The sequence below is a fragment of the Coloeus monedula genome (assembly GCF_965178545.1).
Source record: "Coloeus monedula genome assembly, chromosome: 19".
NCBI lineage: Eukaryota > Metazoa > Chordata > Aves > Passeriformes > Corvidae > Coloeus > Coloeus monedula.
The window spans coordinates 9,020,198-9,036,046 of NC_138799.1; the positions used below are offsets into that span (position 1 = coordinate 9,020,198).

The 15,849-nt window shown below is 42.4% G+C and overlaps 1 protein-coding gene across 2 annotated transcripts in view; it reads left to right on the top strand.

Annotated features, from left to right (window-relative positions):
• The first annotated feature begins 7,400 nt into the window (after window positions 1–7,400).
• The window catches only part of HELZ (helicase with zinc finger), an 84,838-nt gene continuing 76,389 nt past the window's right edge, over window positions 7,401–15,849 (top strand). For both annotated transcript variants that reach the window (XM_082294085.1, XM_082294086.1), the window contains exon 1: window positions 7,401–7,426. The gene's annotated coding sequence lies outside the window, so the exon portion shown is untranslated. The remainder of the gene's footprint in view (window positions 7,427–15,849) is intronic.

Sequence of the window (15,849 nt, forward strand, 5' to 3'; positions counted from 1 at the left end):
TAAAAACCTAGGGTTTTACAAAGTGGTAACTTACAATGATAATACTGTGAAATTATGTCAGATACTCTTTGAACAAAATTCTGGATATTTATGCTTATGAATAATGCTATTTCTTGTGATTTAGTACTACAGTTAAAATTTATTATTCTGAACTGCCAGAGCAATCAGTACATGAGTAAGTAAATGTTGTTTGCAAGTCACTAATTTTGCCTGTTTTGTTGTTACAGTTTGTGATAGCTAAAATGGCAGTTAATCAGTTAGCTACGATGGTGCTTTAAAGCTGCTACTTCTCATCATGGGTGTGTTACATTCTGAGCAGATAATGCCCTACTATTTACTTTAACCTCCTTCTAATGGAGGGAAGCTGTGGACTTTTCCCCCTGCTCTGTTTTTCTAAGGAAGTAAAATAGCAGCACAAATGGTGTAGTAAGAATCAATGGAACTTCCATTGAATTTGCACTGGTTTGGAATGATTTTTAATGCTAGTCATAACTATTCTGTTCATAATTAAGTAGAGACTATAATCGTAAATGATGTATTGAGAAATATATAAATCCCATTGCTTTACAAGCACTCTGAACTTCATTCAGAGTAATGCTCTTTTCATGTGAATACACTGAAATTAGGAAACTCCAAACAGGGATTTTGAGTGAGGGAAGTCTGAGGGACAGGAAAAGATTGAAGCTTGTAAACAGTGATTTGCATTTGAAATGCAGACTTTGGTCATAGCTTATGGGAAACTTGGGAATGTAATTTGGAAAGCTTGTAACTTTGAAAGCGTTACCAATCCAGCTCACTGCATTTGAGCAACAAAAAGGCAGCTGAACTATCAGTGAGGGAAGGAAGAGGAGCAGGTGTTCAGAATGCACAGAATGTTTACCATCTAACTTCCTAAATTATATTCTAATCTTAGTTGTACAAGTTGTTTAAAACCTTGTCATGACCATGTCTGAGCATGGGATGTTCTGGCCATTGGAAGGCTTTAGTAGCATGAGCAAAACTGGCTGCTGTCAGAACAATGGACAAAGTAGCTTAAAAACCAATGTATCTTTTGGGAACCAAGGCAAGAGCTATCAGAGAGGGGAACAATTGGTCATCAGGGGAAGTGGGAACTTGCCTCTCCCTGTTCTTAAAATAAACATTTTCCTTCCATTTGCTATCTGGTCTGGAATCTTCAGCCCCAAGCATTTAAGCCTCTGATGCTTTACCAGATGAGATATGTTGGACCTGTTTCCCCAGCCAACCCTCTTTTCCTTTTTATCCTAGAGTGGAATGTTTGAGTGGTTCCCTGGCTCTTTCTGGGTTTCTTGCAAATTCTCCTCCCTCTCTGGCCTGGCTCTATCCCTCTCTGCAGCCTTTGGCTGCATTTAGAGCAGGAGTTTGTTGGAGAGAGGAGGTGGTTTCTTTCCCCTCACAACCACCTTTTGCTGTCAGCATTAGAAAGAACATGGAAATAACAGTTCAGGTATCTCCTTAAAAGTCAGTTCAGAAGTATTATAAAGGTTTAGTTTCATGGTCTGTGTTCATACCAAAGATCCACAATGATCAAGCTCTCTGTCTTTGGATCTGAAATATATTTTTGTTCGCACTTGGAACACCTTAGTCTTGGCTTGGAACATACTGCCCAAGGCAGACTCCCTCCCTGTCCTCAGAGAGAGACTTTTGCTGTGTTCTGAGTACTTGTTACCAGAAGCAAGAATCCCTCAGGGTTTCCCTCCCCATACATCACAAAGTTAAAAGAGAAGTTTTAAGACAAAACTATGGAATTATTGGGCTATAGGGTAATTCCAAGTGAGTGGAAAAGAATCTATTTAGCCTGAAGTTTGGGTTTGGTGGTTGTTTTTTTTTTTTTTTTTTTTTTGCTTGCAGACTACCATTGATGAAAGTGTATCTTGAGTCTGTCTGGAAAAGGTTGTCACATTCAGGTTGCTAGGAAAAAAGCTATAAGTTTTTGGTGCCATTTCATCTCAAGAATGCAGATATATGTCAGATATAACTCCTCCATGAGCAATTTAAAGGTCAGCATAAAGACATGCCAGCTTCTTAAAACAAAATGCAGAGACTGAAGATCCTTGATCTTGACAGTGTGCGACTAAACCATTACATTACTCTGACCTTTGTAGTTTCTATCTCCTCTATCCTCCTCAACATCCCCTTATTGCTGGTTGCTTCTCAATGCTCTCATTTTGTGGATCAAAGGAGAAATGAATTAGTTTGAGTATTACTTGCTCTAGAAATTACATGTGTTTAAGGAGTCCATGTTGAAATGTTACCCTTGGATAATTACAAAGTAAGATTAAAGTTGAGATCATCTGTTCATGAGAGGACTCTGGAGGAATTCCAGGGGAATTTTCATGCTGGAAAATCAAAACTTGCTACTCTTCAGCCTAATAATGAGACATTAAATGGTTGCCTAGAAACAGTTTGCTTTATTGTTTAGTAAGACTAGGAATTACTGTTGCTATCTAACTCCAGGTCTACCACTGCCTTGTTTGTGGAAGAGGGTAAACCACTTAACTTCTGTTACTTTCCCATGATTGCTGCTTCTGATGGAGTTCAAAATTTATAAAGGTCCAGTGTGCTAAGGCAATGAAAACATTGCTCCTGTTGTTGCAATCTGTCTGGCACTTCCATTGAGAAAGGCGTCCTGTTGTTTTGTTCCTCGGGGATGAACGATTTGTTCAAGAAGCCTGCTGGGATGTTGGGCTGCAGGGTCAGGGAGGCAATTCCCTGCTGAATGTATTCTATTATGTCCTTATTACTTTTACATGTTAATTGTAATGGTTTTTCCTGTATTCTGGTTAGACATCATGAGTGGAGCTGATTGAAAATGGAGTTTTCTGTATTCACAAAATACCAGTTCCCAGAAATGGGAGTGAACTTGAACACAGAATGGAAATTGATTTTCTGAATTTCCTGTGAAAGCAGAAGAGAAAGAAAAAAAGTAGCAGTATAACTTTCAAATAGAATATTTTTGTTTTGAAAATATAGAAACTAAGCTGTAGTTGTCATTCCAAGTGTGCAGCTCATGGGCGAGCCAGGACTCCAGGGCGTTTTGGCTACCAGCTCTCTATTAGCCCTGGAGCAAGTGAGGGTTTGAGAGTTCCCAACTCTGCCAGAATCTGTGCCACACCTTTCAGCGCTCTGCTCAGATCTTGGCTTCATGGCAGGGAGCCTAGCAGCCCTGAGTGGCCCCAGGTTTTCAAACCCCTGTTTTTTGGCAAGGAGCCTGGATTCTCCAAGGACCAGGGCATGGCTCCTGGCTTCACAGAATAGGGGGGAGCCCTGTGAGCCAGCATAATTTACAGAATCCTGACTGAAGAGTAGGGAGACAGGATGTGTTAGGGCTTCTGTACAGGGATTCCTTGCAGACATGGTCCCTGGCAGGGTGGGCTTTCTAAACTTTCAGTAGGAAATTGCTATTTTCAGATTTGAAAGATTTCAAAATCCTAAAAAATGTACAAGTGGAATTGAGTTTGATATCGCTGCATTCGTTGGAGGGTTTTTTTAAATTTTACCATTATAACGAGTGCCTAGAAATATCACTGTTAGGCTTTTGAGGATCTGAATCCTGTCAAGTCTCATGATGCTGAGTGGGAATTGCTTGTCTTTGTTACTCTCTCATGTTTCCTCATTATGCCTTTGGTATCTCTTATATTTCCAACATCCAGTGTCGCTTTTCTTCTCCCCCCAGACTCCTTGTGACCCCCTGCTCCTGGTCTCTTTGGGCAGAAGTCTAGCACTCTGAGCTCTCCTTGGCATGAAACCCCATTGGTGAGCATAGCACACAGAATTCCAGGAATTTAGGAAGTCTGGACAATTCTGGAAATGCAAGGCAGTAGTCAGCATGTAACACGTCTGGTTCTGTGCCTTGCCCAGTGCTCAGTGACATCCTGGCTTGTCAGCTCATCCTGGGGGGTTGTGAATGATGTGTTGGAAGGCAAAATTGCAGCTTCCACTTGGGTAATACACATCAAGGAAAGAGAAAGAGATGTCTCATATAGATATATATGGAGTTCCTCCCACAGTAGTAGCTAATAGAATGACCTTATTTCGTTAAATTATCCTTCAATACTGAATTGAAACATGTCAGTGAAAGCTACAAGAAGTCTCTTTCTTCCCAGGTAATCTGTAACTAGTTCCTGGGTCATACTCTATCTCATGGGATGTTCTCACAGAAGTGGCTCCGAACTCAAATTTAGTTTTTTTAGGCCCCTTGGATTTGGGATCTCATCCCTTAAGCCAGTTGCTGTAGGATTCTCACTTTGAGCAGCATTTCCAGGGTTAATGAGCACTTGGAGCCCCAATTTGTTTTGGACCAAGTCTTCATCTTTCTATCTGGTAACAAAGACTTTGGAAGAGCTTGGAGGGGACACCACATGGAAACAGAGTTGTTCCAAGCTTGCAGGCTCAGTGGCAGTGCTTGCACAGGACAGTGCTTGGCAGCCACCCCCATCTTGGAGCTGCTGGCTCCCTCTCCAGCCTCTGGCATGCCCACTCTGGGTTTATGTAATACAGTTGACCAGTTCACAAAATAGACTAAAACTTCCTTCATATGGAAGCTAACAGGGTTAATTACAGTACCAAGATCATTAAAAGCAGTGGGTGCAAGGGCATGGGCTCCATTCTGTGTTTTATACATGGGGATTCCCCTGCGCCCATAGTCCTTCCCAGCTCCTTTCTGGGCTGTTCCTACAGGGCAGAGCTGCCACCTCTTCACAGCAGCCTTTGCCTCTTGGTACTTGCAATCTGGAACTTTAAATCAGCAGAGACAGAGAGTAATAAGAATGGGGTCTGTCACTGAACAGATCCTCCTATAACTCAGTCACTGCCACACAATTTTTTTCTTAGCACATTATAAAAAAATACTGTCAGAATAAATGGACTCAAGAAAAGCTTATGTGAAAAATAAGCCCAACTAAATTTCTGTCTTTTCCAAACTGAACTTCAGAGGATATAAACACATATATCTAAAAATATGCATATAAATATAATTCTATCTTCCACTGGTTTTTCTAATTATCATTTATTTTAAAGAAAACCTTTGCATTTTCTAACAGAAAAAAATTACCAGTAATATAAAGCTCACTAGTATGCTGGTATGGACAAATTTGGAGGAAAATATCCTCTGATAGAAGGCAGGTTACAACCCCACCAGGTTCAGGAAAAAAAAGAATTTTTCCTCGGAGGAAAGTGAAAGAGATAAAAACTATTTATTTAACAAACACACCGGAAAAGGATAATAATGCTAAATAATAAAACCTCTCTCTGTGGAGAAAAACCTGGGAAAATCTCAGAGTCCTTCTGTAGATGTAATCTCTCTCCTCCTCCTTGGAGCTGGGTCATGGGCCCACCTCCAGGGCCTTGGTGGGAAATTCTCCCAATGTGTTCTGATGTTGAAACAGTCCAGAAGAGAAGAAGGGAAAAACCGAAGTCCCAGGAAAACAAAGTTCAACTCTCCATCTTCCTCAGGAGAAAAGGAGCCGAAAGCTGGCTGAAGAGCAAGAAGGGTGCTTCCTCTGCTCTTGCTACCGCAGCAGGAGAACATAGAGGAGTGTGTACGTGTGTCTTTGAACAACCGCTTTGAAAAGTTTGCTCGGTTTTTTCCTCTCCCCCCTCTCAGGCTCAATTTAAAGGCACAGAAAGGCACAAAGTTAATTTCTGGGCATAGAGCAGCAATAGAGGGTACACACCTTAAAGTCACCCCCAAGACAACTAGGAACCAAACACAACCAGCCTTGAAAGTAAAAGGACTAATTCTATTTCAACAACCTGGACTGAATGACACAAAGTTAGTTGGATCCCAAACATGGTTTCAGCTTTATCTGATTACTTCCTTGCACACAGTGCCCATGGAAAACACAAGTCACTAGAAAAGCTGTCAGGCTGGCAGCAGGGACAGAAGACATGGCCTATGGCAAGTTCCACAGGAGGGTTTTATTCTGAAATAGCATCTCCTGCGTTGAGGCTGGGACCACCCACACTCCCCTCTGTGACAGCACAACTGTACTCCCGACTAGTTATGAAGTTGAATTAAAAAGCGGACTGATTTAAGACTGGGGCTGCAAATGCAAACAATTTATTTAGATTTCGTTCCTCCTGTATTTACATTTTTGCAAGGAGCTCTCTCTTTATAAATGCATTACTGATGAATATTGAAAACCTTCTTGGGCACAAGTATTTTCTTGCAGTGGCAATGCATCAGAGGCTTGGCTGGTGGTTGGTCTTCAAAGAGTTATGAGGCATTAAGACGTAAATTTAAATATAAATGTAAATACATTTTACAGGAAGATCCAATACTAAAATGATCTGGATCTTATTTCAATTAAAGGGGAAGGCAAAGTTTTTAAAAAACACTGGAATCCTGTTTTGGTGATAAACTTTCCTAAGATCCTCAAGTAAGCTGCTCTTCCCCAATTTCTTGTCCACTTTGCTCTAAAGCACAACAGCCTATGCAGAGCACGGGGCACCCATCCACGGCAGCTGAGCCAGTAACACCTTGAAAAAGCCAGTTTGCAAAACAGTGTAGGTATTGAGAACTGATTGCCAAAGAGTCTGAAAACACAGCTAACAGGGAAGATTACTCCGCGAAAACAAAACTGTTATGCAAAGCAGTTTCTGGGATTCATGAGCAGCCAGCAACGCGTTACCAGCAGTCCTTCAGCACAGGCGGATGGGCTTGGAAAACACGGCGACAGCGTGAGCTGCTCCAGCACCTGCGGCAGCCTCGGCACCCGGACCCGGGCTCCCACAAGTTTCTTTAAGGGAAGGAACTTGAAAAAGCCATAGAAAAATAATTAAAAAAAACCACCCCAAACCAAAGAAACAAACAAAAAAATCCAACTCACGCAGTAGAATAACTATGAGAAAAAGTAATTTCCAAGCTTTTTTCAAGGGTGGGCTCCGTGTCGCCGCTCTGGCCGGCCCCCAACGCCCACCAGTACCGGCCCCGCCAGCGACCCTCGGGCTCCGCAGCTGCGCTCCGAGCCCAGGGGGAAAAAAAAAACCAAGCAAAAAAAACCCGCGGAAAATCCGGTGCCGTTGTCTAGCGCCGGCGGCACGGGCAGCCCCCCGGACGCTGTTCCGTGAGGGGACCCCTGGCTGCGCTTCAGCGGCCGCCGGGCTGAGGGGACAGCGGGTCCCAGTCCCCATCCTGGACCCGGACTCCATCCCCATCCCCTATTCCAGACCGCGACCCTGTCTCCACCGCCGTTCCGTCTCGGTCCTGGTCCCGGACCCGAACCCCATTCCTATCCCAATCCATATCTTGTCGCCGTTCCCGTTCTTGTCCCCGTCCCGTCCCGTCCCCTCACACCGCCGCCCTCCGCCTTCCGGGCCGGCGGCGGGCGGGGAGGGCCAGCCTTTCCCACAATGCTTTGTGGGACGTTGACAAGTGGATCCAAGATGGCGTAGAAAGTAATGACAGGTAAGTCGGGACTTCCCCGGCCGCCCCCGCGAGCACCGAGCGCGGCCCGGACCGGCCGGCGGCGGCCCCGCCGCGCCCTCGGGGGACCCGCGGGGCCTCGCGGCCGGCGGGGCGGGCGGTGCGGAGCGCGGGGGCCGCGCGGTGCCGGCGGGAGCGGGCCCTGTGTCCGCGGAGGGCCTGCGGCGGCCGCCGCTCGCAGGGTGTTTACGGGGCGCTCGGCCGGACCCCGGCGCCGCCGCGCTCCCCAGGGCCCGCGGGCGGGCGGAGCGGCCCCGCGCCCGGTCGGGCCGGGGGGCCGGCCCGGAGAGCCGGGCATGCCTCGCACAAGCCGGGGGTGCTCTCGGGGGGATGCAGGGGGGGTGGGAGGCAGCTTTGTTTTTGTACCGGGCGGGGCGGGAGGGGACGGGAGAGACGGCCGGGAAATAACAATGGTGAAATAGAAGTGAAAAAAATGGGGTAGGTAGGGTTTGTGGAGGGATGGAAAAATAAATTGGAAGAATTTAACAACTGTTGTAAAATTACCCCCTTGGAGCGGTTGAAGGGTGGGCAGATGAGCTTATGTTTTTGTTTTCTGCAGGAGACTTAGGCAGGGAGAATGGAGTGGAGAGGTTTAACACAGGTCCTGAGAGCAGCTTTTATACCCTGGAACAGCTCTGAAACTGAGAACAGGGGAGCTTCCACTGCACATTGCAACACAGTCCTTCCAGCAGACACTTATATATGTATTTTTAGGGCAAATCCCCAGGCAGGAGAAGGATCTGTGTTACCCCTCCTGTGGTGGGACGTGTCCTTTTGTTAATTTCCAAGGGAGTGCAGTTGTTTTGGCTTCAGCGCTTTGTTAGGCAATTGTTTTTTGATTAGAGTAATATGATTAAACATATCATTGATGGAAATTAAGAAATAACTGCAGGGAAATAATTGCAAGGCTGCTTCCCAGTTAATGAGAAAATGAGTAAGAGTTAACAAGGTAATAGGATTTTTGCATTATCAAAGGTACAGCAAGCTTGAGAGGAAGTTTTAAAATAACACATTTCACTTTTTATTGAAAAAATAAAAGAATTCAGTTGTGAGACAGAAATATACCCTGAAATTGGATATCCCCGTTGACAGATTGAGTGTATCACCATGGCTGGGCCTCTTGGGGTGGCTTGGATTGTTGACATCGTCTAATGTTGTTGTTCCTAATAAACAGTGTAATTGAAGCAAGGCAAAGGATAAAATGCATCACCTGCCATTATTTATATAAGAAAAGACATGTTCCTTTATAAAAAATAAAAAAATAAGCAAATAATACTTGGGAAGTTTGTATTATTTTCCAAGTCTGATAGGCAGAACAGAGAGGCTTTAAAATAATGTGTGTTTAATTCAGTTGTTTCAGTACTTTTGAGCCATAGCAGATTGTGAATGAAAACTCTTTTTTTTTTTTTAATGATAAAGCTTTTGTGATGGGGACAGTCTGGGGGTGCTGGGCATCTACAGGGAGGAACTGATTTTGAACATTCAGTTCAAACTTAGAGGAGGGGAAAGTGTACAAGGGGCCACCACATTCCCTCCATGTCCTTGGGGTGCAAACAGGGAATCAGACTTCGGTAGGCTTGGCTTCTACAGCGTAGAAATTGTGAGTGACGGAAGCTGAGTTAAGCTTTTTTTTGTTGAACTTTAATTAGCAGAGCAGTTTTTCTTTATTGGTAAGTGAAGGGACATTTTATGTGTTATTACTGATAAATAAGAGTTCGTTTTGTAATTTGTTCTGAAAGCAGAAATTACTTCTTTATTTTTCCTGGCTGAAATCACATTTCCTTTATCACTCTTCAGCTTTGTGATTTTGTTGGACTTCTGAAATGTACAGTGTGTATTTTCCCTCTTTTAATTCATACAGACACTGGGCCTTTTTAGGTGAGCCAGATGAATTTTTCTGTGGAAGAGGCTTGTTAAAGTCATGGCTTGAAGACTTGAAGGGTTGTAACCTCTAACCGCTGGTTTTGTTTTGTTTTGTTTTGTTGTTTTGTTTTTTTGTTGGTTTCTCTTTTTTTTAATTTTATTTTGGGATTTTTTTGTTTGCTTGTTTGGGGGGTTGTTTTACCTCTTCCCATCAGACTAAAACTTGAAGGGAGATGTGGAAGCAGCGTCTTATTCTCTAATTTGTCCCAGTTCTGCTTCTTGATCTGTCATGGAGGATTCTTTTCCTTTGTGAAATCTCAGTGGTTTCGGAGAAGTTCCTCCTGGGCTTTGGGATCAGCATGAGTAGATCTGGTTGTAGAAGAAGGGCTATGTGTGGGAGAGAGCTTCTACTCAAAGGTGGATTCATAGAGAAATTCTCACGTCAAAAAATGTAAGTCAGAGTGCCTGGAAAGCTTGAGGTGATATTCACAGGTGGGTATGGTACAGGTCTAATGCTTGAGAGATGGGGACAGCCTGATGCAAATCACTTCACCTGTTTGTGCTTCCTTTTGAAGGAATTTAAAATAGGGATAGTGAATTTTACTGACTGGTAAGGAGTCCTGATATGGATGAAAGAGCCCATGTGGGAGCTGGGAAGTAATACTACTGATGTTTTTCAACTCTGTTAATTCAATAATTTGATGAAATATTTTCTCCATTGTTGGCAATTATTTTTATTAGTAAAATCCCCTTTGCATTTATAGCTGGATATTCTTTCTGACTTTCAGTGTGTTGGTTTATTTTTCTTCTTATTTGTTATTTATTACCATCTTATATTTGCTACTGAACATTATTCTTGGTGTTTTTGTTTTAGTAATGTCAGAAACAATTGCTGGAGCAATTCAGATTATTAAAGCCCTTGAATCTCTCATCTCACTGGCATCCCCTCCTGAGGTCGGTGGGACCTCACAGGTCTAGTAGCAGGAGTGAAATCTAAATTAGAAAAGTCTTTGGTAATAATTTAAATCCGTCCCCTGTGTACAGCCTGAGTAACTGGGCAAAGTCGTGGGAGCTGGCTTGGAGATGGAGAAGGAAGGATGGTGTCATGCTCCTCTAGCTTAGGGATAGAGTGGTTGGACAGCTGGAATTCCCCTGCCTGGGGGATCAGTAGGCCGAGAATCCTAGTGAGCCTCAGTCCTGTCCTGACTTTTCTCCTGGCAGTGCCGAAGCTTTGTTCCTGGAAGGAAGCAGATCCCCAGTGTTCCTCTCTGTGCAGTGCTGCCAGTGGCTCATTGTGGGGGGGGGGGGAAATTCCGAATTTTGTAATCCCGACCCTTCCTCCTGCTCGTATTGCAGCTGTTGAATTCTTCCTCGCTCCTTGCTGAGATGCTGTGGCAAAATTTCATTTTCACTACATGGTACATGTATTTTTTCCCCCATAAATGAAAGGATTGTGAGTTAGATTATCAGAACAAACAAGACCTTCCTTTTTCGTTCTTGTTTGTCTTGCTATCTCTTCCATGGCCTTTGGCAGCAAGACAGCAGTTGTGTTTATATGTATCCATTACATATATTTAAAGACTTGGTACTTCATATGTTGGATTTCTTCCTCCCCTTTGTGCAAACTTCTGTGACTGCCATTCTTTTTCAACAAGGAAGAGAGAATGTTTCAAAAAGAGATTGTTTTTTCAAAAGTTTCCACCCAGCATTGGTATGGAATTAAAAAAAAATCTGAAGGAATGCTTGGTCTTCTGGAGATACTGACTGGGAAAATAAACATTTGTTTGCCCCAAATGTTTTGGGGTGGGAGGAAATAACTACATAGACAGGGAAATTTGGAGTCTGCAAGGTCAGAGACTGCTCCACAGGAACAGACCAGTTTCTGGGGATTTCATTATGGTGACACTGATATGTGACTCAGGTTCCTTATTCCAAAACAGTCTTGCTTACTGAGCTTTTCTCTTGACACGAATGTTTACAACATGGGGCTTCAAACAGAAGCAATTGCTCTTGTTTGAGAAACACAGAAAAGTGAATATTACTGTAGGAAAAGAAGGGATTGGGAATTTAAGCAGGGAGATAGTAATTACCCATGGATGAGAATTTGTTTCTCTGTTGCATTTCTATCGCACTGCCAGTTGAAGTTAAATGATACTTAATGTGGCTATAACGTAATACCCAAATATTCCTCTATAATTTTATATGCAAATTCATTGTTGTAAATTAGAAATGGACTGGTTATTTATCCAGTCTTTTCTCAGAGTCCTCCATGATACCAAATTACAGCCTTATTACAGGAAAGCCAGATAGGAAATCATAGATTTCAATCTTTTTCCTCCTTAAATGTAATTTTACTACACTGAGAGGTTCCATTTTGTGACTACAAAGTTTGAGTGGTGACTGTGACCCCATCCTGCTTCCGAATGAGCACAAACTATCAGATTTTCTGAGTGGCATGGAGTCTTTGTCAGATGTTAGAAGGCTTGAACCTTAGCAGGAAGGTAATTTAGAATTAATAGCACTGGACTATGTAGGTTTTCCAAGAAGCAGTGGATACACAGTGCTGCTGAGCTGGTAGCAAGAGGTTTTGTAGGTGATGTTATGTAGAAACATGTTTTGGAAATGTGACTGTGAGCTGTTGTGCCATTTGTTGCTGTTAGTCCTGGGAAATACCACTTGCCTGCAGAATGATGTGTCTGAGGTGAATGTTTTGAATCTTTGGCTTATATATGGTTTGGCGAAACAACTGTCATGCTCTCTGCTGTTTGTAAGCAGTAGCAAGACTAGTGATTCTCGGAGCTGTAATGAAATATTGGAGGAAAAAGAACAGTAGGTTTGTGGTTGGTATGAAATTTTGAATGTTGGAGCGGCAGGAAGTGAAGGATAGAAATGTGAGTACTGTGTGGACTCGTCTGAGCTGGTTTTATGGTAGTTAGGGTAAGTGTTACTTAGAAATGATCTTTCAGTCTGTGAATTTCACAGTCTGTTTTTTTTTCCCCCCGTAGTTATATATAGCAAAAATACTGTATTCATCAAAACACAAAAAACTACGGTGCTTACATATGCTTAAAAGGTCTTTCATAGCCCTTCAGACCTCATTGGCAAGAGGGAAATCTGTAACATGAGCTGTTCTTGAAAATCTTGGTTGTTAGTAATGCGGCACGAGTGTTTAATTTGCTGGAGAATGTTTAGTGGTTCAGCAAACCAAGAAGGTAACAAATCTTTGTGGACGTCATAAATGGAAAATGCCACAAATGGAAAGTGTAGTGGTTTTGGCAGCATATACAATAACGCTTCTTCCCTATATATCTTTTCACTTAATGTAAGGTCGTCTGTATTTTTTTAAGTGAAAATTTCATTTTGTCCTGGGGTGGTACTGGGGGGACAGGAATGGGTAGTTGGTCTCTGTTCCCAATAATGTTCCTTCGCAGGTCTCAACTAAATTCCCCATCAGCTGGGATTCCCAAATACTGTTGGGTCAGCCACGATAGCTGCCTTGCATCTGCTCCTCTGCTATCTTGGGAGCCAGGATTATTTGGATTTCTCTCATTATCTACACAGGGAGGTCGTTAAGGGGAATGTTTTTTGCATACTTTGGAATCTATGCTAACGCAGTGCTGTGGGTCTTTTATTCCAGTGATGTTTTTGATTATAGTTGTTTGTGCTAATGGTTTTGAGGTAACTGTGCTCTGGCCATATCTTGAGACACTCAACGTTTGGAATGGTGCAGGACATTTGTTTTGTTGTTTGAAGTGACCAATACTACTTGGCTGTAGCTTTGTTTATATTTGTTTGGCTGGGCTAGACACCGCTCCTCTGCTTCCCAAGTTTTGTCAGGATTATGCCGCTAACCACAGCAGGATCATTACTCATTCCTGCTGATGCAGTTCTTTGAGTGGGGTTTCAAATACGTGACTGAATCGCTAATGTTCGTTTCAAAAGGAATGAGCAGAGTGAGTTCCATTGGGAAACGTGTTCTGGATGCACGTTGTGGTGTTGCTCGTAGGGTTTGCTATGAAGGGAGAACTTGGGAATCCATATTCTCTTCTTGAAAGAGTCTAAAAATTGAACCTGTTGGTACTACCACAGTCAGGCATTTGAGGATAGGAAACAGGGATGTTATAAAAGCATTATCCATATGCAGCAAGGTTAATGTAATTAAAATAAAGAGTTAGAAGACAACTCCCCAAACCAGGCTTAGTTATATTATGCTGAACTATTTGAAGCGCGGTCATATAAAAATGAATTTCAAAGGTTATTTACAACAAAGATAGCAGTTTTTAGAGGTGGAGGGTTAGTTACTGCTTTGAACTTTCAAAACTGCTCACAAAAATACCCTGTACAGTTACATAATAGGCATGGTTTGGGGAAAGATGTGTTTGGAGGATCTGTGGGCGGCATGATTGTGTTATTAAATCTGTTACGGTAGGACCCTTTTGTGCTAAGCACTGTGTAAATGCGTAACAAAAAACTCAGTCACAGTATTATTCACTACTATAATAAATTAAAGTTCATTATAAAGCTGTAATGAAGGCTGATGTATATTGAAAGAAAATTTTCCTGTTTTGTGCCGCAATGTTCTGGCTGATTCCTGTGCTTGGTTTGTGACCTGTGCAATGTACCTGATATTCAGCAGGAAAACTTTTTACAATCTTTTGCCTTTTGAATGGATTGAAAGAGTGATTCATATTTTGCATCTCAAACAGCAAATGAACTTGGGGCTTTTTTTTTTTTTTCCCCATTTATCCAACTTTAAAACTGTGATAGTTATCTGTAGCATCTGCAGTTGCCTTGGGGATCAAAGCTGTGCTGTTCAGGTAGATCTGCTCCCAGGAGGGTGTTGCCTTGCAGTATCAGGTCATTTCAGGAGTGGAGAAAGTTCTTGGGTGAAAATGAAAGTTTGACATTTGAGGGAACACTGTTTCAGCATTGCTACAATATCCTGTTAAGAAGAGAAAATGTGGATTGAGCACGGAGCTTTGGAGCTGCTGGGGGTGGGGAAGAGTTTGCATGGTGCTTCTGAAATGGGAATATGCTGTGATAAATAATTTCCTAGTTTAAAAACACTTTTATTTCCGAAATCCAAATACAGCTGTATTAGATGAAGCTGTGAATGGAACATGAGACTGAGAGTTAGGAACTGCTAATTTTGATTCTGTCTCTGAGACTGATTAAATTGGTGATTTTGGTAAATGAATGATGGTCAGGTGCTCTCTGCAGGCAGTGCTGCATGAGTGGCAGGTTCAGTGAGCACTGGAAAACTTTGTGACATGTTTTTGCATTTAAACTCCTGAAATATATTTGTAAATATAGTGATACATATCCTGTGTTGAAATGATGCTTGGTAATCTTCTTTGACTCCCCTTTGCATTCCTTGGGAACACAGTTTGGCACTTGCTTGGCATTTTGAAAATGAGGTGACACATGTTTAGTCATATCGACACAGATGTGACTATATCATAGAGCAGACATTTCTCAGAGAGGACTTCTGGCACTACCTTGTGACTCAGTGGAGAATAGTATTGGGAATTGCAGGACTCGGTAAGTCCTTCAGATGAGTGGTGTTCAGTTTTTGGTCAAAATTATTGCTAAACACTAGCGCAGAGACAGGAACAAGGCTGTGTTCTGTTGTTCAAGTGTTGAGAAAAGAGGTTCTGCCACAAGTGAGCTGTAGTTTAGAAAGCTGTGGATTGTGATGTTTAAACCAGCTTTTAGAATATGGATATTGTTCTGCAAAGTGTGTTTGAGTTTTGAGTCCACTAGGTTGGTGCTGCTTCATGGAGAGCTTGCTGGTCGTGCAGTGCTGATTCTTCCCTTTGTTTTTTCTCTGGCAAATTTCATTAAGAGAAGCAAAGATTAAATTACTTTTCTAATGCATTTTTTTAAAGTAAGTGATTGGTGATGTTGTTCTGGGGATAAAATGGTAACCATGGGACAATATTTCAATTGAAATGCCCTCATCTTGGGTAAGTGTGAGAAACTTTATTCTCAAAAAGCAGTGTGAACATAGAGGTATATGGAATACAACTGCTGTTGTTAATCAGTCATTATGAAAGATTGTTTAAGTAATGATTTTCTATGAAGGGGCCAAAAACTTTAGGTGGGGCAGAAGCACCACCTGTTATCATGTTACCTGGTGCTTACTGTGACATACTTCTCATGTCACTTGGTTATTGCTTGCCAGATTTTAATTATTTGGGTTGAAATTTCCCATGGTAGGTGTCTTTCATAGTCTGACTTTTTGGGTACTGTGGAGGAGAGGAAGATTCTGCCAACATGATTCCATCTTTTCTAGAAATTGGGCAAAATATTTTCTTCTTGTGTTCATGATAAATTAGAAAAGAAATAATCTAATCACCTATAGTGCTGCTTTGTGAAAAGTTGAGTTGCGTTATTGTACAGTGTTTCTGCCAAGGATGCACTTGTGATCAACCTTGTGAAAATCCTCTCAGGGTTGGTCAAATCAGCATTAAGTACAAATGTAGAAGATAATCCCTGCAATGAATATGCTTCAGCCTCAGCTAAACAGGATTTCTCTGTAA